This window comes from Papaver somniferum, unplaced genomic scaffold (genome assembly GCF_003573695.1).
Source record: "Papaver somniferum cultivar HN1 unplaced genomic scaffold, ASM357369v1 unplaced-scaffold_99, whole genome shotgun sequence".
NCBI lineage: Eukaryota > Viridiplantae > Streptophyta > Magnoliopsida > Ranunculales > Papaveraceae > Papaver > Papaver somniferum.
Window position 1 is genome coordinate 2,469,036 of NW_020653081.1, and position 24,400 is coordinate 2,493,435.

Genomic DNA, 24,400 nt, shown 5'->3' on the forward strand with positions numbered 1-24,400 from the left:
GATTGGAGTATATCAACAGATAATATGGACGGTCTTCTCCGTTAGTGATTAATTTAGATACTGATGATAAAGAAAAAGAGAGAAGAAAAAGATTTTGAGAAAAAGTGAAACGTGCAACCACTTAAAGACATAAATAGAGAGTGAAACGTGAGATCCGTAAAATTATGAATCGGGCGGAAATAGTGGTAAGTATCTTTACTAATATATTTATTAAAAAAATAAAAAAAATAGCATGATAAAGGGCATTTTAGCCCCGGTAAAAATATAAAAAGTAGAAAATCAACTCAAAACTTAAGATTTTGGATAATTTTATATTTTGGGCTTTAGATATACACCATCCTGATGGTGGGGATGGTGGGCTTTTGAAAAACAGAGAACCCATTTTCGGGTACTCTAGAAATTTTCGCTTTCAGGAATTTGATGCTCTTTAAGATCGCAACTCCTTAATTTTCTTTTCCGCTATATAGTATCATACTTCAGATTCAGAGGTTTAGATCTTTTCAGGATGAAGTCAGGAAAAAAGACAAACGGATTTAGAGAACTACTTACAAAAGACAAATGGATTTAGAGAACTACTTACATTTTTCACCAGAACATAAATAAGAAACGTTACAAATCATTACATATCAAGATGCTCAAGATGCTCAATTTTGGTTAAGATATAAGGAAGATAGATAAACAAGAAGCATAGACATCCGTACATGCTTATGGTTATGCACATTCTTCCAAAACAACAGATGCATAAAAAAGACTATTCCAGGTATCTGGTACACCAGCCAAGCACCAATGGCCACAATCGTGAGCCGTCCCACCTTTATTGGCATAATATGATGGATGCCCGTCTATTCTTAATTGTGACAAAGTTGTGATGTCCAACAAATTAACAGGAACCGACATCTTACTTAAAACTTGTTTAACTACATCCACTCCAGGAATTGGACTTCCAGGATAAATTGTTCCATTAATGGGTGCAGTATGATTCACGCAGCTCGTCTTTGGAGAACCCCAATCTTTGCCACTACAAAAGAGAAGTTACGATTAAGTATAATATTTTTTTTTGAGAAGTTATAATTCAATATAATCATGGACATTATAATTGATCTGCTACTAGGTACAAGTAACAGATATGTTTCTAGAAACCGGACGCAAGAAATGGAAATATGCTTCAACCCTTTTGCAACAAGTTATTCTGGAGCATACTCGCAAAGTCGCGAACTTACTTGAGATGAGCAGGAGAAATTCCTTGGTAGAAAACTTGAGTTTTGTTGGGGTCAATGTTGTTGTCAACCCATTTTGACCATGTAGTTAATCCTTTTGTAAAAGCCACCAAACGATCTAAATCTTTGTACGACTTGTTTCCTTCCTGAATTTTGTCCCAACTTCAAACAAAAAAGCACGAAATTTACAAATGAAAAAAATTAAGCGCGAGCTAAACTGGGTATGGTAAATTAGAATGAATTATATTGTTGTAAAAAAGAGCTCTTACCGTTATAATCTTCCTGTGTGCCACCACCAATGCCAAGTGTTGAAGATCACAACATCGACTTCTTTCCATATATCACCGGTGCTAATGGTGTCGATCTTTAAAACCCGTTCCGAGTTTTCAACAACCCAATCAACAAGGAACACATTTTTATTATAAAGTATAGAAATGTTGTACTCCTGCCAATATTCGACAAAAATGTCTTAGTTTCTTATCATAATTTACTGAAGTTCACCAGAAATAGGCCTACGCCGGCTACCTAGTTATCTAGAACACTGTCATTAATTTATTAGACTCAACCCAACATTGAGCTTAAATGAAAAGGAAAATCATTATTTGCTGAGATATTTTGATATATGACGTTAAAGATAAGGTTGAGATGGCAACTGCGACAAAGCTATGAACAAGGTTGAGGTTTGGGCATCATCAAACTTCAAAGGTGGTTTTGATAGTAAATGAGCTTTAAAGACTGGCGACCTGAATTTCAATCCTAGAGTAATAGTAATACACAATTAAAAAGAAGATAACTTCTTCTTTGTTCAAAAAATAAATACTCCCTATAACAATACTAGCTAAAAGCTTTTATCTCACCGTAAAATTGCGGGTCGCACTAAGTGCCCAGTGTATTTTGCATTCGGGATAGCTGCATGAATCATACAAATCAAAGACTGCCACTGGTTATTACTGATCGAGTCGCCAACAAACATGATCTTTTTACGGGTGTATCTCCTCAAGAAGTCTTCGGCATCAAACCTGTATGGTTGGTTGAAAAACAACTTGAGAAATGCTAAATATTGTAATATCATCCATGCTAGAAAATAAATAGGGAAGTTTAATTACCTAGGTGCATCGCATCCGCTTGGGCTCCATCTATACTTGAGATAATCTCTGTCAGGTCGACCATTAGCTACACAATGGAAACCTTCATTGACGAATGGACATTTAGAGGAATCGTAAAGAGGATATGATTCATCGTAAACCCAACTCCCTTGATACAAATCACATCCACCTACACTGCTAATTTGCTCTGCACATACGTGATTAAGAACTAGAAAATAATAACTGACAACCAAAAGAAGAAATGCTTTATGGTAGTCTGTAATGAGAGTTTCCATCTTTAAAACAAGAACTTCCCGAGTAGCCTCTTTCTAGCTAGTTAGGAATTTATAGTGAACAAGATTTTGGTACTGTTGTTGTCCATTAGCCGGAATGTAAATATTAGAATTTTTATTTTTATTTTTTAGTATATTATGAGTGTGATAGTGTGGACTCTGGAGATATTCTAATTAATGATAAGAGATTAATGAAATTGCATCTAAATGGAGAATGCATTCACAATTATAAATACTGTAAAAAGAGAGAAATGGATAGAGCAGTGATGAATAGATAAATGGCAACATAGTGACAGAAAGTGCATAAACATAAGTATGTACTGGAATAGCATTTTGGGGATGAGAGATTTGCAGCTATTGCTGTATTTTTAAGGTTTTCTATAGTAATCGTGATGTGATTTGGAATGGGATTAACATTAAATTAATCAAGTCCCGTTAAAAATGTAACAAATGGAAGATTTATAATGGGTGGCTGTCACAACAAGCTCATCAGTTGGGCTGCTCACGGGGAACCTTTTTGGTACAGCACAAAGCTGGCAGGACGCATCAGTGCATACATACCAATAAAACTGTAAGAGGGTAGATCTGACAAGAGTCAATTGGATGCATGTGAGGATCTTTCTCGTGACCAAACCCACAATCTCATAGGTTAAGTTTAGAGATAGTGGACAACTGAGTGAACATACACGCCATTTCACAGCCTGCCTGGCTAACATCCACAGTGGTACGGGAGAATATAACAAATTTTTCGTTAAATGGATCACTATGAAATAGCTATACATGGCTTTATGACGTTATACCATCTCAACTTGCAATTTGAAATGGCAATTGCTATACCGATCTCAAAAACTTAGAAGATTTTTTTCTAGTTGATTTTACAATTCACGAGATGAGAAGGAATATGTCTTCAAACTCAGTTTTTGGATCTACTATAGGATCATGTCCAATCTTAAGTCACCCTGTCATTTAGGGTTTCAAACATGTTCACATATACATGAATTCATACACAACCTCAGAGCGAATATCATACGGTGAAGCTAGGACTAGTTTGGAAACTATAATTAAAATCTCGTGGGGAGACGAACACTTTTCATTAGAGGTACAAACCAGTATATCGAAGATGAGCTCACTTTATCCTTATGACAGCACCTAATGTGACAGCACTCTGTCCGTCACAATACACCAATTTTGACGGGAAAACGATGATCTATTGTGACAGAAGCCGTCCGAATAGGGCATCATTTTTGTAGTGTGAGCTAAAGCATGAGCCACATAATTACAAAGACATGGTTGAAAAATAAAAAATAGAAGCATATGAGAGAGACAAACGATTATAAAACTAGCATTTGGTTTTTGATCACCATCAAACAGACCAACAAAAAATTGGTTGATCACATCTTTAGCATCATTCTCAATAATGATATGAGTGAGTTTTTCTCCACAATTTTCTTAAGAACTTCCCAGATAGCTCTAGCTTCAGCTTCAGCTGCAGAGTGAACATCAAATACTAATGCAGCGCAAAAGAAGACTTAATTGCAGTACCCCTTCATCACATAGCCTACACCATTTTACAGAAATAGATCACCAAAGGTACCATCAGTGTTGCATTTTATCCACCCAAAAGGAGGAGGCCTCTATTACGACTACTAACATAAAGATTAGAGGGTATCCGAGGTTTAGGTTTTGTTCTCAGTAACATAGCTTTAGCTCTATTGATAACAGCCGAATGGGTTTCGTTTTATCATTAAAGACCAAATTATTCCTACTCCAAATAGACTAAAGGATAGCAGCAAAAAAGCATTAACATTCATCAGGAAGTCTAGTACTGGGATCCACTAGCCAAAATATAAGTCAATTGACAAAGGACAAATCCTGGAAAACAGAGGTATTCACATACAAAGAAGAAAAACACCAAACATAACTAGCAACGGGGAAAAGCGCAAAAGCATGCATAATAGATTCACAGAGCATCTAGTACAATTGTATGGGCTGTCGTAGGCTCAACAAATTAATAAAGATATTTCCCACTAATTAACTAGTAATATAGCGGTAGTAAGAGATCGTTCCCACAGAGAGCTGTGTAATTGATAGGTGAAAAGCAAAACAAAGTAAATAACAATGGCGGATTTTGTTGTAATATAATTATAAATACAATAAAGAAGAAAGAGATGATTAAGGAATCCTTCGATGTTACCAAGCGTTAACAGGATTAGAATACTTATCTATCGTTCGTAAGAACCATTCATCACCAACTGTAGAATAACAGCTAGATCAGTGTTATCCCCAAAACTCATTCAATCATTGGATACGGAAGTTCTCGACTACCATATTCTATCCAACGAACCACCAAGTAGTAGATCACTCAAGGTGTAATCCAATCGAACGCCTTAAGCTTTGTGAATTTAGGTTGATCCCAGTAGTTAAACTCTTAGATCAAGGTTTACTTGCTGGCGTTGTCTTCACACACGATTGCTCCACAGAATCCTTCTGTAAGGTCTCGTGATTTCTACTTGTGTAGAGAGTTAATCGACGATTACTTATCTCATAACTTCTACTAGCGATAGAACAATCAATAGACTAATCTAGTATGCATCCAAAATCAATATAAGAATCATTCATAAACCCTAGATATGGTAAAGACAAACAATGATGATAAAAACTCTCAATAGATTTGTATTATTAATAAAGCTTCACGCTTAGAACATTGAATTCATCCTTAATCAACAAAGGATTTAGCTACTTATATTACAAAGAAGATGAATAATGGTGGTTTCCCCCTAAAGGGGTAAACCCTAGGTTTTGATGTAGAAATTGTGATATGAGATTCGATTCTCCTATTTTACATAACCTAATACCTTTTTATAGGTTTACATTTCTTGGTCTCCAAGTATTTAGTTCGGTTCAAGAACCCGACCCGGAATAACGAAATAACGAATCCAAACTTGCCCTTAGGCTTTCCAAGGTATTAATACACGTTTTCCACTTGCTAAGTTCGTGAACCCAATCCACAAACTTCAAATTCCAGCAGAAATTATCGGAATTAAAGTATGAAACCCGTCCGCGAACTTTACTGTCTTCGGTATTTGATAAAAACTGTTTTGGCCACAACTTCTTCATCCGAACTCGAAATGACCTCATTCCTTTTGCATTATTTTTATATTTCAATTATATTAAATGTGGTGATGATAAATCTTTAATTTGAATGAGTTAAGATCGGTCTTTGGCCCGTCTCTTGATTTTGAGCGTTTTGTTCCTTTTAATATTTCTTTCTTTCATCACTGTGACCTTTCTTTTTAGGGCTGGGGAAATTTTGAAAGCGACAAAGTATGCAGTTTTCCTGGTTGGGTCTATTATTATTTTTTTGGCGTATGGCTTAGTCCACGAACGTACATATATCCTCAAGGAACTCCAGGGTTTCTATCTAGGGTGTACACTTGAACATATATATATCTCATATATGCGTTCATTAATCTTCAGAAAGAAACTCGATGGAAACTGTTCCCAAAGAAGAAGTTAACCCTACTGTAAAGGACGATCTCAAAGGAAGTGATCCTACTCAAGAGTTTATTCTGAAGAAGATGCTTGAAAGGAAAGAGTATAACTCTTGGATTGGAGAATCTGTCAAGGATTTAATTCTCGTTCAAAATGAAGTAAAGAACGAACTTGCTAACCTTCAACTGCAGATAAACCAACTTATTGATGGAAATGCAAAAATCCTTGGTACTCAAAACATCTTGATTAGGAATCAGAAGAAAGTTATTCTTGACCGCGTTAAGGCTCGACATTTTGCTCGCATTATTGATCGAAAAACTAATGCTCTCACTCATGAACATGGGATCTCTACGGTCAACAAGATCAAGGATATCAGTGATTCCTATTTCGATGGACCATTCCAGAGGTATGAAATCATCAAGGAAAACTGAGTCTTGTTTATTTTCCTAGTATGTCTTCTTTTTGATTTAGTTGGAAGAATAACTAGTACTTTGAATAGCAATGATTGTGACTACACATAGCTATTATTTTTCATCTTCTTGTTCTGTTTTTAGGTTTACTGGTTTAAATTCTAAAAACTTTTTGAAGGATGATGTTTTGCATTATTAATGTTTATGATTTGGTATATTGCAATTTGTTATGGGATGTTTTTGTTTACGTCTGTGAACTATGTTCGTCCCGTACTTTGTCAAAAGTAAAGTCGTTCGTGATCGGTATTCACGTATTGGTAAAAGAATGAATGGACTTTTGACAAATACAAAAGTTAAGCCTATATAGTCAAATAGTTGATGGAAGATAGGTTAAAATCTTTTGTTTTCAAGGATTATGTCTATTAAATATCGTTATGCAAATAGTGATGGAAAATAAAATGAATCCTTGTGTATTCCGCAATATTGATCATCCCTAATCCATATTTTATGTATTATTGTGAGGCTCCGTAATATATTTATATTGAGCAATATGCAATAAAGTTGATTTTTTAGCTTAGTTGTTGTTCCGTGAGATATGTTATGTCGAGCATATTGAACTAAATTAATCATCTTGTTTGATTATTTAGTTATTGCTCCGTAAGTTTTCTTATGTCGAGCAAAACAAATGACAATTAAATTGATTACTTTTGTGATTAGTTTGGTTGTGTATTCCAATTAGATTAATTATGGGTTCTCTTGTAATTAGTCTAGTTGAGTATTTTCGTGGCTCCATAAGTTCTCTTATGTTGAGCATAATCAATTGAATTGATCACTTTTTGTGTTTAATTTGATTGCGTATTTCGATTAAATTAATCATGGGTTTAATTATGATTAATTTGATTGAGTTTTTGGATATAGGAAATCATTTTCATGGTTTTTTGTGTCCAATAAAAATCCTTCTTTTATTTCGAAATTAAGGTCGCTCTTGTTGTTCCTTCGGGAATGACATCAAATGAGGGAGAGTTCTTTTGAACTTGTGCTTAATGGTCATATCTTGAGGGGTGTGCGGCTGTGGAATTTTAGAGGGGTTATCTTGTATCTTTAAACTCCTTGATGAATGTATTTAACTTCGGCTTTATGATTGCATCTAAATTAGTTGGTATGTATTTTTTTCTTTTTTTTATGAAATGTCTCTCTCGGAAATTTCATTATGATTCCGTTCTTGTACCTTTGCTAATTTTGTTGACAAAAAGGGGGAGAATTAATATGTAGTTCACACTACAAATACATATGGTTTTCGGATCATTGTGTAAAGGGGAGTGGTTTCCATGTGAGATGGAGTATTGACTAAGGGGGAGTGATACATATCACCATAGTATTATTGTTGAAGTTATGATACAATTGAACTTTGACGTCGTGTAATAATACTATGACACTGTATAACAATGATCGAGAACTATGTTTTCTCATTGTTATAGCTACGGATCTTCAACAACGGTGATGCTAAACTTACAAACTTTGGGATCATTGGAGTACTTGGAAGTGACGAAGATTTTGAGGAATGTTGAAGATTAGACATGTAGAATAGGAGCTACTAAAGTTTCTTTATCTTTTTTGTATTATATATGTATTGATAGTTTTGTCACTAAAATTGACAAAGGGTGAGATTGTTAGAGCATTACTCGGTCGAACTCGCGTGCGTTTCTATCTCAAGCATGTTTGTCAATGTTAGTGATCAAAACTATAAGTCTTGATTTCTAGTCTATTGTAGCTAAGTCTCGGACTAGGATAGAAAGTGTAGTTGAGCTCAAGGACTTCATGGCGATTAATCATACAAGTAGAAGAACTACTCAAGGAACCGGTGTAACTTCTTGACAAAAAGGTATGTGAAGACTTGAACTTATCTATCACTCAAAAGTCTATCTACTTTATCTCCTACTCTTTGAGACAAGAAGTCGTACGCTATATATATAGACTTTGATTATAGACATTTGGTATTTCTATCCGAGTATACCTCGCCTATCTATATCTCGAAATATGGGTTGGTAAGATTTTCGCTTTAAGCAAGTTTATCTTTACCATGTGACGAAAGTCATGATATGTTTCAATCATCTTGAAAATTGCTTTGACGAGGAATGGTGTAACAACTATATAACGTCTACTAAGAATGTTTCAATGACTGAAATGAGATTTTAGATTACATAAACAATGGTGGACATAAGCATTGTTGTGGAAACACATTTATATATAAGTCATATTCCTTGAACCAAAGTTTGCGAACTTTGTTGATCAAGATAACCGGAAGAATGGCGTGAGTCAAGTCCGCGAACTGCCGAAGTTCTCAAACCCGATAATTTCTGCTGGAGTTGACAAACTATTTGCGTGAAACTAAGTCTGCGAACCCATTCCGCGAACCGGCGAAGTTCTTATACCCGAGAATTTGTGCTGGAGTTTGTAAACTCTGCCTGGTAACTTAAGTCTGCGAACCTAGTCTGCGAACTTGATAAGGTTATATATCTGAAGATGATTTCTGAACTTAAACTTAAAAAGACTAAGAAATGCAATTTTCAAACCGTGGCTATAAAAGTTCATGAACCGATTCAAGTGAATCAAATCATCTTTGCTTCAATTGTGTCTTGTGTAGTACATGAGATTTCCTTGCAATTGAACAACTCTCTAACTAGTTCATTTGAAATCATTTGAACTAGTTATGGTGAAGAAGAACGTGGTTGATATGGAATGCTCATATGGCTAATCATTTGGTTAACTATTGTTGAACCAACAAGTGCATACGTTTGGGTACGGTTAACAAACCTAGAAGCGTGCATTGTCAAGTGTGTGTAACAAGCTAAGTTTTCGATCTAACCGTTGAGAAATATTAGCTTGAATCTAAATCAGGTCTTCATCTAACTGTGGCTATTGGTTGCTTTGTTACCAAGGTAACTTAATTGCAAACCATGATTTGAAAGACTATATAAGGGGAACTCTAGTATCTGTGCAAAACTAATCCCCACACCTCACGTGTGATACTAGTTTGCATACTAGTGTCGGTTCTCCTTTAAACCTTTGGTAGTCTTCTTCCAAAACCAGGTTAACGACTTAAAGACTTCATTGGGATTGTGACGCTAGACCGATACTACTTTTATCGTAGTTGTGTGATCTGATCTTGCATCTTCTATCGTACGAGTACCATCAGATTGATTGGCTTGAGATTTATATCTCTAAAAGGCAAGATATAAAAAGTAATCAAAAACATCTTCGTATCATTGTTTGTGATTCCGCGACATCTTGTTTCGCTACCATACGATTAAGATTGTTGTGAGGTGATTGATAACTCTAGGCTGTTCTTCGGGAATATAAACCGGATTATCAATTGGTTCCAGTTCACCTTGATTATTATCAAAAGACGGAACAAAACCTTTTAAGGTTTATCCGTGGGAGACAGATTGATCCTTTGATAGACTTGTCTGTATGAGACAGATTTGTTTATTGTCAAGTCTTCGACTTTGGGTCGTAGCAACTCTTAGTTGTGGGTGAGATCAGCTAAGGGAATCAAGTGCGCAGTATCATGCTGGAATCAGAGGCGCAGGGAGTACAATTGTACCTTGGATCAGTGGGAGAATGATTGGTGTTCAACTACAGTCCAGTCCGAAGTTAGCTTGGAGTAGGCTAGTGTCTGTAGCGGCTTAATACAGTGTGTGTTCAATATGGACTAGGTCCCGGGATTTTTCTAAATTTGCGGTTTCCTCGTTAACAAAATTTCTGGTGTATGTGTTATTTCTATTTCCGCATTATATTTGTTTATATAATTGAAATAATACAGGTTGTGTGTTTGAATCAATCAATTGGAAATCCTACCTTTGGTTGTTGATTGATATTGATTGATCCTTGGATATTGGTCTTTGGTACCATCCAAGTTATTCCTTGTATTTGATTTTAACTAGCAGTTCTTGCTTGAGTAAATCAAATCAAATCAAATCAAGAAGAGAGATATAAACTCGTTTATATACTTTTAATTGATTGAGCCTTGTTGATTTTCTTAAAAGTATATTCGAGTTTCTCCATATAGATTGCTAAGAAAAATATTGGGTGGTGTTGTTAGACCCCCGTTTTTTTACCTTTAACCTAGGTTTTTCCTAAAACCATCATAGGTTAATGACTTAAAGACTTCATAAGGATTCTGAAGCCAGACCCAACTAATTTCTCTGTAATTGCGTGTTATGATCTTATTTTCTTCTATCGTATTGAGCACTATCTTCTCTAAGATTTGCTCGAGATTTAATCTCTGATAGGTAAGATAAAAAGTAGTCACAAAGATCTTCGTCTCATCGTTTGTGATACCACAATATCTTGTTTCGTTTCCATACGATTAAGATTATTGTGAGGTGATTGATATTACTAGGATGTTCTTCAAGACCGGTGTATCAATGGGTTCATGTTCACCTTGATTTATCAAAAGACGGAACAAAAAATCGAAGGTATTTCCGTGGGAGACAGATTTATCTATTCAATAGACTTTTCTGTGTGACACAGATTTGTTTATCAAGTGTTCGACTTTGGCTCGTATCAACTCTTAGTTGTGGGTGAGTTCATCTAAGGGAATCAAGTGCACAGAATCCGGCGTGGTTCAAGAGACATAAGGAACACGACTGTACCTTAATCAATGTGAGATTGGTTAGGGCTCAACTACATTCCAGTCCGAAGTTAACTTGTAGTAGACTAGAGTCTGTAGCGGCTTAATAGAGTGTGGTGTTTAAATCTTGACTAGGTCCCCGGGTTTTTCTGCATTTGCGGTTTCCTCTTAACAAATTTCTGGTGTCTGTGTTATTTCTTTTCCACATTATATTTTTATATAATTGAAATATCACAGGTTGTGTATAGTTCAATCAATTAGATAATCCAACCTTTGGTTGTTGATATAAATTGATTGACACTTGGATATTGGTCTTTGGTACCATCCAAGTTATTTCTCATATTAATCTGGCTCACATATTTCTATCTGTCCGATTGCAGATTGATTTGAGAAATTGTGATATATCTCTTGGATGTATTTTCCTTGATTGAGTCTGACTGTCTAGTTGACTCTCTTGGGAATATATTGGAGTTAGTCCATACAGATTGCCTAAACGAAATATTGGGTGTAGTTTTTAGACCCCTGGTTTTTCAACTGGTATCAGTGCAGGCAAACACGTTTAAGACCTCATAAGTCTGTGTTTGTAGCAATCTGACTCTATGGACAATTGTGCTATATTAAACAACGCATCACCAGTCCAGAAATATTTTGACTTGGTTCAAATATCTGCTTCTCCTGAGAAATCTTCCTCATCCTCTTCATTGTCGGAAACTGTGTACAACTGGGAAAGTCGTCTGGATGAACAGTTGGATGATCTTTCAGATGAAATTAATTCAGAATATGGATACGATGTTAATGAGGAAGTCTCTCAATATATCAAGATTTTTGACCATCTCATAAACAAAAAGAAGTCAACATCTTGTTTGGCTGAGTTTCTGACTCCTCTCTGTCTAGAAAACAAGAAAATGAGAGAGCTCTTTAAAGGTTATGATTATGGATATAATATCTTACAATCCCTTCTTAAAGACCGAGAAGAAGATGTGCGTTCAAAGAATTCTGAATGTGAAAATCTTCGTCGAAATCTCTTCAAGTTGAAAGAAGAACTTGTTGAATCTGAAGCAAGATATGACTCTCAACAAAATTGTTTTAGTGACAGAAATCGTTTTTCTCGCTAAAGAAAAACAATTAAAGAATGACCTAAAAGATGCTCTTGATAAGGTCAAATCACTGGAGGAGAACTTAAAAAAGTTTAATACTAGCTCGACGAAATTATCTACTATGCTGGGAGCATGTAAAAGACATAGTGATACACGAGGTTTGGGCTATGAAGGAATAGACGCTCCAAGCTGTGGTACGATCAATTTTGTCTACGCTAATGACAACCTCCAGCAAAAGAGTTCCACTGATGGCAAAAATAAAACTTTACCTTCGACAGCAGAAGTTTTAACAAACAAAGGTTGTCTCTGTTAGAGCATAGCTCGGTTGAACCCACCAAATGTTGGTATATCAAGTTTGTTTGTCATATTTTAGTGAGCCAAAACTCATTTAAGAGTCGCTTGATTATGTACTAGAGTCAACTTCGTATAGGTTAGCTTGAAAGTATTAGGATATGAGACATTACAAGTATTGCGAAGACTTGAAGAAGTAAAGAAGTAAGGAGCTACGATGATAACATCATCCTTCCACTTGAGGTTAGTGATATTTGACTTGAACTGTTTCATTCCCTAAACGTATCTTTCAAGTCGTGCATATTGAAAACAAAACTGCGAAGCATGAATGATTATACTCTAGTTAGACATAGTATTAAGGAATACAATACGAGGTTTATTTCTTAACCATTAAACTTTGTAGATAAGACATCGACATAATCATTTGAATGATATTGTGATTATGTATGGGTATAAGGTGAAGATTTCATCATAGGAAACAATGTTTTACATTTGTTTTAAGGAAGTAAATTCATGAACTTGTTTTGTGAATCGAAAGAGAAATCGCCAGGCATTATTGGTATTGTTATTCATTGCATATATTTTGAACTACCAATATGTGTGATTAGTATAACCGCTCATGACTTGTTTATTTTCTTGGTAAAACTATTCACAAAGGCCTGATTTTTGTATTTGTATGACTTTTATTAGTGAAACCGATCTTAAGTAATCACCTGAGATGGTATGACCGATTTTGTGTTATTGGTATGACCGACTCTGGGTAAAGGGGAACCGATTCTAGTAAGAGGTGCAACTTATCACAAAGGGGAATCGATCCTCGTATGAGGTGCAACAAGTTTTTAGCAGAAAGGGGAACCGATCCTATGGACATGTGCAACACGTTTTTAGGCAAAGGGGAACCGATCCTATGGACATGTGCAGCAAGTACAAGTTAGATACCATATATCACTACACCAAATTTTGGGATTAGAAACAGAACCAAACCGTTACGAATCGGGGTTGTAACGGCCTTCGTCTGTTTCAAAAGGGCGTATTACAATTTTTTCGCAACGGCAATGGGGCCGTTACGAATTTTGTGTCGCAACGGCGTTCGTAACAGAGTTAAGCCATTACGAAATGCCACGTGGTTTCAGCTGGGAGCCGTTACGACTTTTTTGTAACAACGCAGTCGTAACATGTATGAGCCGTTACTACGTGGCAATTTAGTAACAAACCAGAACCGTTAAGACTTAGAAAGTTGAAACAGGTTTTAGCCGTTACGAACTTTTTTGTAACATCAAAAAATTACTGCCAGGCAACATTGACCTGGTCAAAATTGGTCAATATTGACCTATTTTGACCAAGTCAAGGCTAACTGGCAGTTCATTTCCCGCCGGAAATAAGCCGGAATTCTAAATGCAATACCCTGCATACACCTTTCAATACATTCATCATCCACACTCAACAATCTATTCATATCACATTCATATAAAAAAATAATTGAAATTTTTGTAAGCACCAAATTTTACTGAAATTTCAAGTACCAAACTTTTTTTTTTTTTGTTAAGTATCAGATTTCTAAGGGAATACATGGAAGGTTCCAAATTTCTAATGGAACACAGAAACTTACTAACTGCCTAAAAAACTTGAATAACTGCAACTTACAAATCTTGAAGCTGCTTTGTTCTCCACCCTTTCTGATCAAATATAGCATCATTTGATTAACCACAACTAAGCTATATATCCTTTGCAAGCTTGGTTTGTTGAAAGCTTGGGCATCAAAAAACTCGATGTAGGCAGTAGGCAATCCTGCATAATACAACAGGTTGCATTATTATGACAAGTAAACTGGAAGAAATAGTGTTCAAAATACGCAGCAAGTAAATGCAAACAAGCATAAGTGTAATAGCATATAGAAAATTTACTAACCACTGGAAAAGGTTGGAAAAAAGATTCTCATTCTAGCCCATCCACTTTGAGACCACTTTGAGACCAGATACTAGAAGCTTTTCATAAAAATTATCGTCAGCTGAGCCAGGCAACTCGCAAAGTCTGCAATTACAAATTCAATTACAAATAAAATGCAGACAATAAGTGCTAAAACTACAGGACAATGAGTCAATAACATAAATATAGTAAATAATTGCACATGTCAATGAGTTTCCAAAGCCATCAATACCCTGCATACACCTTTCAATACATTCATAACCACACTCAACGACAATTTCTTCAATCTAAGAAAAAGAACATTCATTCAATTCATCTCAGGTTCATATAATAAAAGAAATGAAATTTCTCTAAGTACCAAACTTTTTTTTTTTTGTTAAGTACCAAATTTCTAAAGGAATACATGGAAGGTTCCAAATTTCTAAGGGAAAACATACAAACTTACTAACTTCCTACAAAACTTGAATACATGGAACTTACAAATCTTGAAGCTCCTTTGTTCTCCACCCTTTCTGATGAAATAGAGAATCATTCATAACCACAACTAGTTCATTATATCCTTTGCAGTCTTGCTTTGTTGAAAGCTTGGGCATCAGAAAACTCGATGTAGGCAATCCTGCAAAATACAACATGCAACGTTATTACGACAAGTAAACTGGAAGAAATAATACTCAAAATACGCAGCAAGTAAATGCAAACAAGCAATAAAAAACAACTCAAAATACGCAGCAAGTAAATCCTCTTCAGAGTATTCTTCGTCATCTTCACATACAACCAAGAAACATATCTTAAACGTTTCAGGAACTCGAAAAATAAAACACAACTCAAAATGCACTAACCAGAGTATCCGTAACAAAGACCTAATCAACTAGTTAAAAAATCCTAACTACTTATACATTCTAAACAAAAGATCGGGAGAGGAATGTCTCCATATTTTTGATAATGTCAGATGCACTAGTTCGATACAGTCCAAGTATTTATCATCATTTTTTATGTTTAATACAAGATATTACTATACATGACATATTATGCTAAATACCCTACGTATTTGCAGAATCAATTAAAGTCATCTATGATGTGCTGGAAAATAAAGGGAGACAAAAATCTGATGCTCCTGCAACTTTGTCTATCCAAATTATCTGATTATGTAGCCAACGTTGATTATCTGCAACTGACACAAACATGGAGAGCCAATCCAAGTCCGTGGATTCCTCATAACTATGATGAGGATAGTGCTTGTTCAAGTTAAAGGTGAACAATATTCAAAAGCTAAGATTCTGAGATATCAAGAAAACAGAGTATTACCCATGAGGTCTGAGACTCCAATGAAAAGGAAACCCATAATTAGTAACTTATAAAACATATCTCAATGCTAATTCAACTTCGAACAAAAGAAAGAAAGTAATATACTAAGTATTGAAATAGAAACACATACCATAAGAGTTCATGATGATCGCAGTCCACAATGAACTCTGATTTGCATAAACACAACAATCTGGTTAGTTCTTACGCACTTGCAAATCCCGAACGAGTAGAAGGAAAATAAGCATAAAAGTTAATCATGATAGGTCTGCAAGACTAAACATAAGATTGCCCCAATAAATAATGTATTAGTTAAACATGATAGGTAGTAAACTTAGCTGATGTAGTAAAATTAGCCGATTCAGTGACAATTGTAGGACTAATCCTTCAAAAAAGAGATTGATAATTGTGAGGAATATAAACAAGATTGTTGTAGGAAAAAAGCCCATAAAGCATGTACCAGTGCTGCATTTTCATAGCTGCTCAATCCAGGAAGTTCCCTTAAACCACCAACAGCGGTCAAATAAACTTCCCATTCTTCACCTTGAAAAACATTGCACTGAGCCTGCAATAATATACCAACCACCGATCCCTTAGTACTAAAAACTCTCAACAGTTCACACAAAAAAAAATCAAATTCATATTAACATATAAATGGATGTAAGTATGTAACTGGAAAACATTAAAGGAATACCAATTTACCCACTTACTCACAACAAACATGTAGCGTTTTAGTTTTGACACAGTAAAACATGTAGCGTGATTGCTCATTTCTGGTGCTCTTTTTGTTACAAGCGGAAACTGAATATGTATTGGTGGATGCAAGACAAGGGAAGGGGGTGCAAGAGATAGAGTCTAGCAAAAAAAAAATAACTTCTTCACTGTGATACAAGAGAAACATAAGTGAGTTATATGCTAAGACAACCAATCAGAAGTGATTACACTGGTAAGATAATGTTGATTAACTTCTTTTGCTATCAAGCAGGTGTTGAATGAGAGGTCAGACAAATCCATCGAGAAAAGTAACTGTGAAACCATATTAGCATTTGTGAATACCTCTAAGAAGATTGGAGTTAGAAATCTTGATAAGAATCGGCAAACGTTGATTTTCCTTCCCCCCCCCCCCCCCCCCCCCCTTCCAACTTTTCTTCTACCTGTATAATGATAAAAGAAAACTCATACATATGAGGATCAAAAGTGGACGTGACAGTATATGTGTGGAGTAAGTATAAATTAAGCATTAACAGACTTTGCCTAATTAATACGCATCTAAACAAAAGTTGCAGAGTTTCTTTGTAAGCAAACTTCAGCAATTTGTACAACTTCCACAAATACAAGAATGAAATCAGAAGTTTAAGAATCAGAAAAATACTTCTTCTATTTCCTTTTTCTGATTTGCCTTTTCTGATCTCCAAGCAATGTAAAGCAGACGTAACCCGAAAAAGCATAGAGACTGGATATATAACAGCATAAAACAATCATTAGACCAAGATTTATTATGACTTCCATTTTGAAGAGAAGAATAAAAACAGTGCAGTTATTGGACAAACACTAAACTGGGAAAGCATCCAAACATAAATGACCAACAACCAACCGTCCTCAAACAGTTAAAGGTAAATACCTGTAGCTGCACTATTCATGTGCTTCCTTGATATCAAATTTGGCACTATCTGAACAAGTCCAGTAGAAAGCACCTACAAATACAAGAATTTGACATTCAGAATACAGAACATTGACATGAAATGAAATCCTATTAACAAGCAACTAGGAGAAGGTACCAGATGTTAATTCTCTAATCTTTCTCACCTGCACAGATCCAAAATCCAACCAACCAACAAACCAAATCCTTAATTTCAGATTTATACCAAAATATACAAACAAAAGTTGATAAGAGTTGCTAGAGTATTGACTTCATACCAAGAACATTTTGAGTTCTAGTAGCTCTGATGATGATTTCAGTTCTCATAGGAGTAACCCTAACTTCAACACCAGAGTAACCATTTTCAGCAAGCTCTCTATCAAAGAATACTCCTCAGCAACAAACTGTAAATCAGAATCAAAACGATTGATTTCAGCCTCAAAAAAATCATCAAAAAATCAGAATAAATGAAACAAGAAGATGGATTGAAGGAGGATTTACCTTTCGTTTCTCACAAAAAAACCAAAAATATCATTCAATAACAACTACAAATCGAAACCAAAATAGGAAGAAAACCCTAATTTAAACATTTTTCCACGAAAATATCAAAACCCTAGTTTTAAAACATGAAATGAAGAAAAAATATTAGGGGTTTTGATGTAAAATTAATGGTACAGATGATACTAATATAGATCTAATGAGAAATTAAGGCTTTTTTCTTCTTCTATTTCTTCTGAAAAATCACATCGGTGGAGTGATTTGGAGATAACAGCGGCGGAGTGATTTGGATTTGGTTGTTTCTGATGGTGCTGCTGATGGTGGTGGTAGTACAAAGGCGACGAACTTGCAGAGAGGTGGTTTTTCTTCCATGAAATGAAGAAGAATGATGATTGAAAAAGATGGAGGTCGAGTGATAGAAATTTGGGAAGAAAATGAAAAATATTACGAAGGCATGGGAGGAAATGACATAGCAGGCATGTGAATCGCACACATATGGGAGGAAATATCCTCTGGTATAACTCATCGTGGGTGGAAACATAATGCCACGCATGTGAATGCCACACGCACATTCTGAAGGTGCTACCACCCTGGTGTGACCAAGCGTGTGACTGGCACGCCTAAAAAAAATTCGTAACGGCTTAACACGGTTACGGATTTTTAAAACATTAGTAACGGCTCTCGCCTGTTACGAATATTTTGTAACGGGCTTTTGTAACGGGAAATTCGTAACTTCCCATAAGCCGTTACGAATTGTTGTTACGATTCCGGGAATTTGGTGTAGTGTATATATGGGGTACCGATCCTAGTACCTAGTCAACCGAATTTTGGAAAGCTAGTATGACTATGCACAATACTCACATGGAGGTAGAACCGAAACTTGTTTTGGTAGAACCGTGAAACCCATGATTTGTGATTGAGTGTTCTTGATCAATCTGATAGAGCATTGCTCGGTCGAACTCGCATGTGTTGCTATCTCAAGCATGTTTGTCAATGTTAGTGATCAAAACTATAAGTCTTGATTTCTAGTCTATTATAGCTAAGTCTCGGACTAGGATAGAAGTGTAGTTGAGCTCAAGGACTTCATGGCGATTCATCACACAAGTAGAAGAACTACTCAAGGAACCGGTGGAACTTCTGAACAAAAAGGTATGTGAAGACTTGAACTTATCTATCACTCAAAAGTCTATCTACTCTATCTCCTACTCTTTGAGATAAGAAGTCGTATGCTATATATATAGACTTTGATTATACACATTTGGTATTTCGAGCCGAGTATACCTCGTCTATCTATATCTCGAAATATGAGTTCGTAAGCTTTTCGCTTTAACCAAGTTTATCTTTACCATGTGACGAAAGTCATGATATGTTTCAATCATCTTGAAAATTGCTTTGACGAGGAATGGTGTAACAACTATATAACGTCTACTAAGAATGTTTCAATGACTGAAATGAGATTTTAGATTACATAAACAATGGTGGACATAAGCATTGTTGTGGAAACACATTTATATATAAGTCATATTCCTTGAACCAAAGTTTGCGAACTTTGTTGATCAAGATAACCGGAAGAATGGCGTGAGCCAAGTCCGCGAACTGCCGAAGTTCTCATACCCGAGAATTTCAGCTGGAGTTGACAAACTATTTGCGTAAATCTAAGTCCACGAACTCAGTCCGCGAACCGGCAAAATTCTCATACCCGAGAATTTCTATTGGAGTTTGTAAACTCTGCCCGGTAACTTAAGTCCGCGAACCTAGTCTGTGAACTTGAGAAGGTTATATATCTGAAGATGATTTCTGAACTTAAACTTAAAAGACAAATGAATGCAGTTTGCTAACCGGGGCTATAAAAGTTCATGAACCGATTCAAGTGAATCAAATCATCTTTGCTTCAATCGTGTCTTGTGTAGTACATGAGATTTCCTTGCAATTGAATAACTATCTAACTAGTTCATTTGAAATCATTTGAACTATTTATGGTGAAGAAGAACGTTTTGATATGGAATGCTCATATGGCTAACCTTTTTGTTAACTATTGTTGAACCAACAAGTGCATACGTTTGGGTACGGCTAACAAACCTAGAAGTGTGCATTGTCAAGTGTGTGTAACAAGCTAAGTTTTCGATATAACGGTTGAAAAATATTAGCTTGAATCTAAATCAGGTTTCATCTAACGGTGGATATTGATTGCTTTGTTACCAAGGTAACTTAATTGCAAACCCTGATTTGAAAGACTATATAAGGGGAACTTTAGTATCTGTGCAAAACTAATCCCCACACCTCACTTGTGATACTAGTTTGCATACTAGAGTCGGTTCTCTTTTAAACATTTGGTATTCTTCTTCTAAAACCAGGTTAACGACTTAAAGACTTCATTGGGATTGTGAAGCCAGACCGATACTACTTTTATCGTAGTTGTGTGATCTGATCTTGCATCTTCTATCGTACGAGTACCATCAGATTGATTGGCTTGAGATTGATATCTCTAATAGGCAAGATATAAAAAGTAATCAGAAACATCTTCGTCTCATTTTTTGTGATTACGCAACATCTTGTTTCGCTACCATAAGATTAAGATTGTTTTGAGGTGATTGATAACTCTAGGATGTTCTTCGGGAATATAAGACCGGATTATCAATTGGTTCCTGTTCACCTTGATTATTATCAAAAGACGGAGCAAAACCTTTTAGGGTTTATCTGTGGGAGACATATTGATCCTTTGAAAGACTTGTCTGTGTGAGACAGATTTGTTTATTGTCAAGTCTTCGACTTTGGGTCGTAGCAACTCTTAGTTGTGGGTGAGATCATCTAAGGGAATCAAGTGCGCAGTATCCTGCTGGGATCAGAGGCGTAGGGAGTACAACTGTACCTTGGATCAGTGGGAGAATGATTGGGGTTCAACTACAGTCCAGTCCGAAGTTAGCTTGCAGTAGGCTAGTGTCTGTAGCGGCTTAATACAGTGTGTGTTCAATCTGGACTAGGTCCCGGGGTTTTTCTGCATTTGCGGTTCGCTCGTTAAACAAAATTTCTGGTGTCTGTGTTATTTCTATTTCCGCATTATATTTTTTTATCTGAAATAATATAGGTTGTGCGTTTAGATCATCAATTAGAATAATCCAACCTTTGGTTGTTGATTTTCATTGATTGATCCTTGGATATTGGTCTTTGGTACCATCCAAGTTATTCCTTGTGTTTGATTAAGGACTCGCTGATTTGTGTTAGCTCGAGTAAATCAAAACAAGAGAGAGATATTAACTCCTTGAGATATTTTTACCTAGATTGAGTCTGACTGTCTAGTTGATTCTCTAGAAAGTACTTCGGATTTAGTCCATACAGATTGCTAAGCGAAATGTTGGGTGGTGTTGTTAGACCCCCGCTTTTTCAATTGGTATCAGAGCAAGCAAACACGTTTAAGACCTTTCAAGTCTGTGTTTCTTGCGATCTGACTCTATGGACAGAGGTGCTATCTCTATTAACGTACCACCATTCTTCGACGGCTCTAATTACTTATGGTGGAAAATTTCTATGCGAGCTTTTCTTCAAGCACGTGATTTTAAATCATGGGTATATGTTGTTAGTGGCTATGATGCTCCCGTTGTGGCAGTTGGAGATGTAAACGTTCCCAAGAATATTGGTGAATACAATCCTGTCGAGATACTTGCTGCAAAGAAAAATTTCGACGGTTTTAATACCATCATACATGCCATTACCCCAAATATTCAGCACCATGTGTCAAATTGCACTAGGTCTAAAGATGCTTGGGATATCTTAAAAACCGTATTTGAAGGTAACTCCAGTGAAAAGGAAGCTAGGCTTCAAAACCTTAATTCCGATTGGGAGAACCTTCGTATGGCAGATGAAGATACATTTGATGAGTTTAATCACAGAGTGTCTGAAATTGTTAATGCGTCTTTTGCATTGGGTAAGACTATTCCTGAAAAGGACATTGTGACGAAAATTCTCAGATCGCTACCGTCTAGATACAAGTCTAAGAAGCATGCCATCGTTGAGGGAAATAACCTTGATAACCTTTCCAGAAATACATTGGTTCGAAAGCTAAAGATCTTTGATCATGAGCATACATCCAAAATCGAAAAGGATGTTGCCTTTAAAGCACAGAAGAACACTAAATTACTTGATAAAAGTAAAAGTGTTTATGTCTCCGAGGATGATCAGTCTGAGGTTGATTTTTCGGATGAAGATCTTGACAAATCAGTGTCCTTGATCACAAGACCGTTTAGGGATCTTCTATTGAAGTGAAGTAAACGGTTTTCAAGAGACAAACCCAGGTCATCAGATATACCTCACAATCGCGTTCCTCCTAAAAATAGGGATGCTGACGAGGCTGATGACGAGGATATGCCACATTGCTTTAAGTGTAAAGGTTTTGGTCATTTTGCAAACGAGTGACCAAATCGTAGAAAATACAGTGGGAACAAAGGTCTTGCTGTAACACTTGATGAGATGTCTGAGATCTATGATTCTGATGAATATAGGAAATCAAGTGTTGTACTTTTATGTGAAAACATTGATTTTGATAATTGTAGCAATACATATATCAACCTTGATGGCTTCAGTGAAGAAGAGAATCCAATCAAGCTGGAAGAATCAATTGACCCATCCTTTGGAAACTCTGTCTGCAGTGTTTCATGATCTACTATGTGTCTAGATGCTTTCACACCACAGATGCCTGAATACTATCCAAGATTGACGTGCTCATTTTGTTCTCAGAGATGTCATGAACTATCAAGATGTTACAAGTACAAACATCAAGTGAGGCACGCCAACAAACTTCAACGAAGAGCAAATTGATTGGCAAGGAAGCTTAAACTTTCTCAGAAGACTGCTGAGGTATGTAGGATTTTATCTTCGTCTAAGAAGTTGGTTTCCAAAGACAAAATAAGACAATTAGAGAAGAAAGTATGGTCAAATCGCTTTGATAGACAGAAGTTAGAGGATTCCTCTCAAGAGGAAAATGATGGACAAATTGTTGTTCACCACAGCACAAATTAATTGTGTTGATTGGTAAATCTTGTCTCATGTGCCTGATCAAAAGAGATAAGATTGTGTACCGCTCAGGCTTTAGGAAAAGTTTTTCTTAGGTTTGTTTTTCCTGTCTATCAAATAAAGGGTTATTATCGGCAATTCTACTCTTTATAGGGTTTAGAGTTGGACGTCCACGAACCTGCTAAAAGGTTGTGAACCCTACATTACTTTTTCCTCTCTGATATCCTTTATATCTTAAGACTGCTTGTTAAGATTATGAATTCCATTAAAAAAACCAGTTGTTTATAATTGTTCTCCAAGCATCATGTCTTTGGATGGAAAAGATGTCAATATGATTATTAAGCCATAAATCAAGGAAAAAGAGAAATCTCCAGTAACTCCTTCCTTTAAAAGAAAAAGGAGGAATGCAAGAAATCCAAGGGTTGTTCCTTCTAACTCTCAGAAGTTTTCTGATGTTCTTGATGAGTTGAAGGAAGCTAGAAAGGAGATTCGTGAAATAAAGACTTGCGTATTAAGATCTTTGGAAATTCAGAAGGCCCTGGTTCGACATCATCAGCCAAAACGGTTTGTTGGTATTGATTCCTTACTCCATGAACCTTATATTCCAATGGCTGTTGACGACAAGGAGTTCGAGAATGATAAAGAATTTCTTAAAGATATTGTTGCCTAGTATGTCTTCTTTTTGATTTAGTTGGAAGAATAACTAGTGCTTTGAATAGCAATGATTGTGACTACACATAGCTATTATTTTTCATCTTCTTGTTCTTTTTTTAGGTTTATTGGTTTAAATTCTAAAAAAATTTTTGGAGGATGATGTTTTGCAGTATTAATCTTTATGATTTGTTATATTGCAATTTGTGTTTACGTCCGTGAACTATGTTCGTCCCATACTTTGTCGAAAGTAAAGCCGTTCGTGATCGGTATTCACGTATTGACAAAAGAATGAATGGAATTTTGAAAAATACAAAAGTTAAGCCTATATAGTCAAATAGTTGATGGAAGATAGGTTAAAATCTTTTTTTCAAGGATTATGTCTATTAAATATCGTTATGCAAATAGTGATGGAAAATAGAATGAATCCTTGTGTATTCCGCAATATTGATCATCCTTGATCCATATTTTATGTATTATTGTGAGGCTCCGTAATATATCTTATGTTGATCACTATACAACCAAGTTGATTTTTTAGCTTAGTTGTTGTTCCGTGAGATATGTTATGTCGAGCATATTGAACTAAATTAATCATCTTTTTTGGTTATATAGTTATTGCTCTGTAAGTTTTTTTATGTTGAGAAAAACAAATGAAAATTAAATTGATTACTTTTGTGATTAGTTTGGTTGTGTATTCCAATTATATTAATTATGGGTTCTCTTGTAATTAATCTAGTTCAGTATTTTCGTGTCTCCATAAGTTCTTATATTGAGCATAATCAATTGAATTGATCACTTTTTGTGTTTAATTGGATTGTGTATTCCGATTAAATTAATCATAGGTTTACTTGTGATTAAT

The 24,400-nt window shown here is 35.7% G+C and overlaps 1 pseudogene; it reads right to left on the bottom strand.

The window, feature by feature from the left end:
• Positions 1-567: 567 nt before the first annotated feature.
• On the bottom strand, positions 568-2,903 carry LOC113346227 (annotated as a pseudogene).
• Between the last annotated feature and the right edge of the window lie 21,497 nt (positions 2,904-24,400).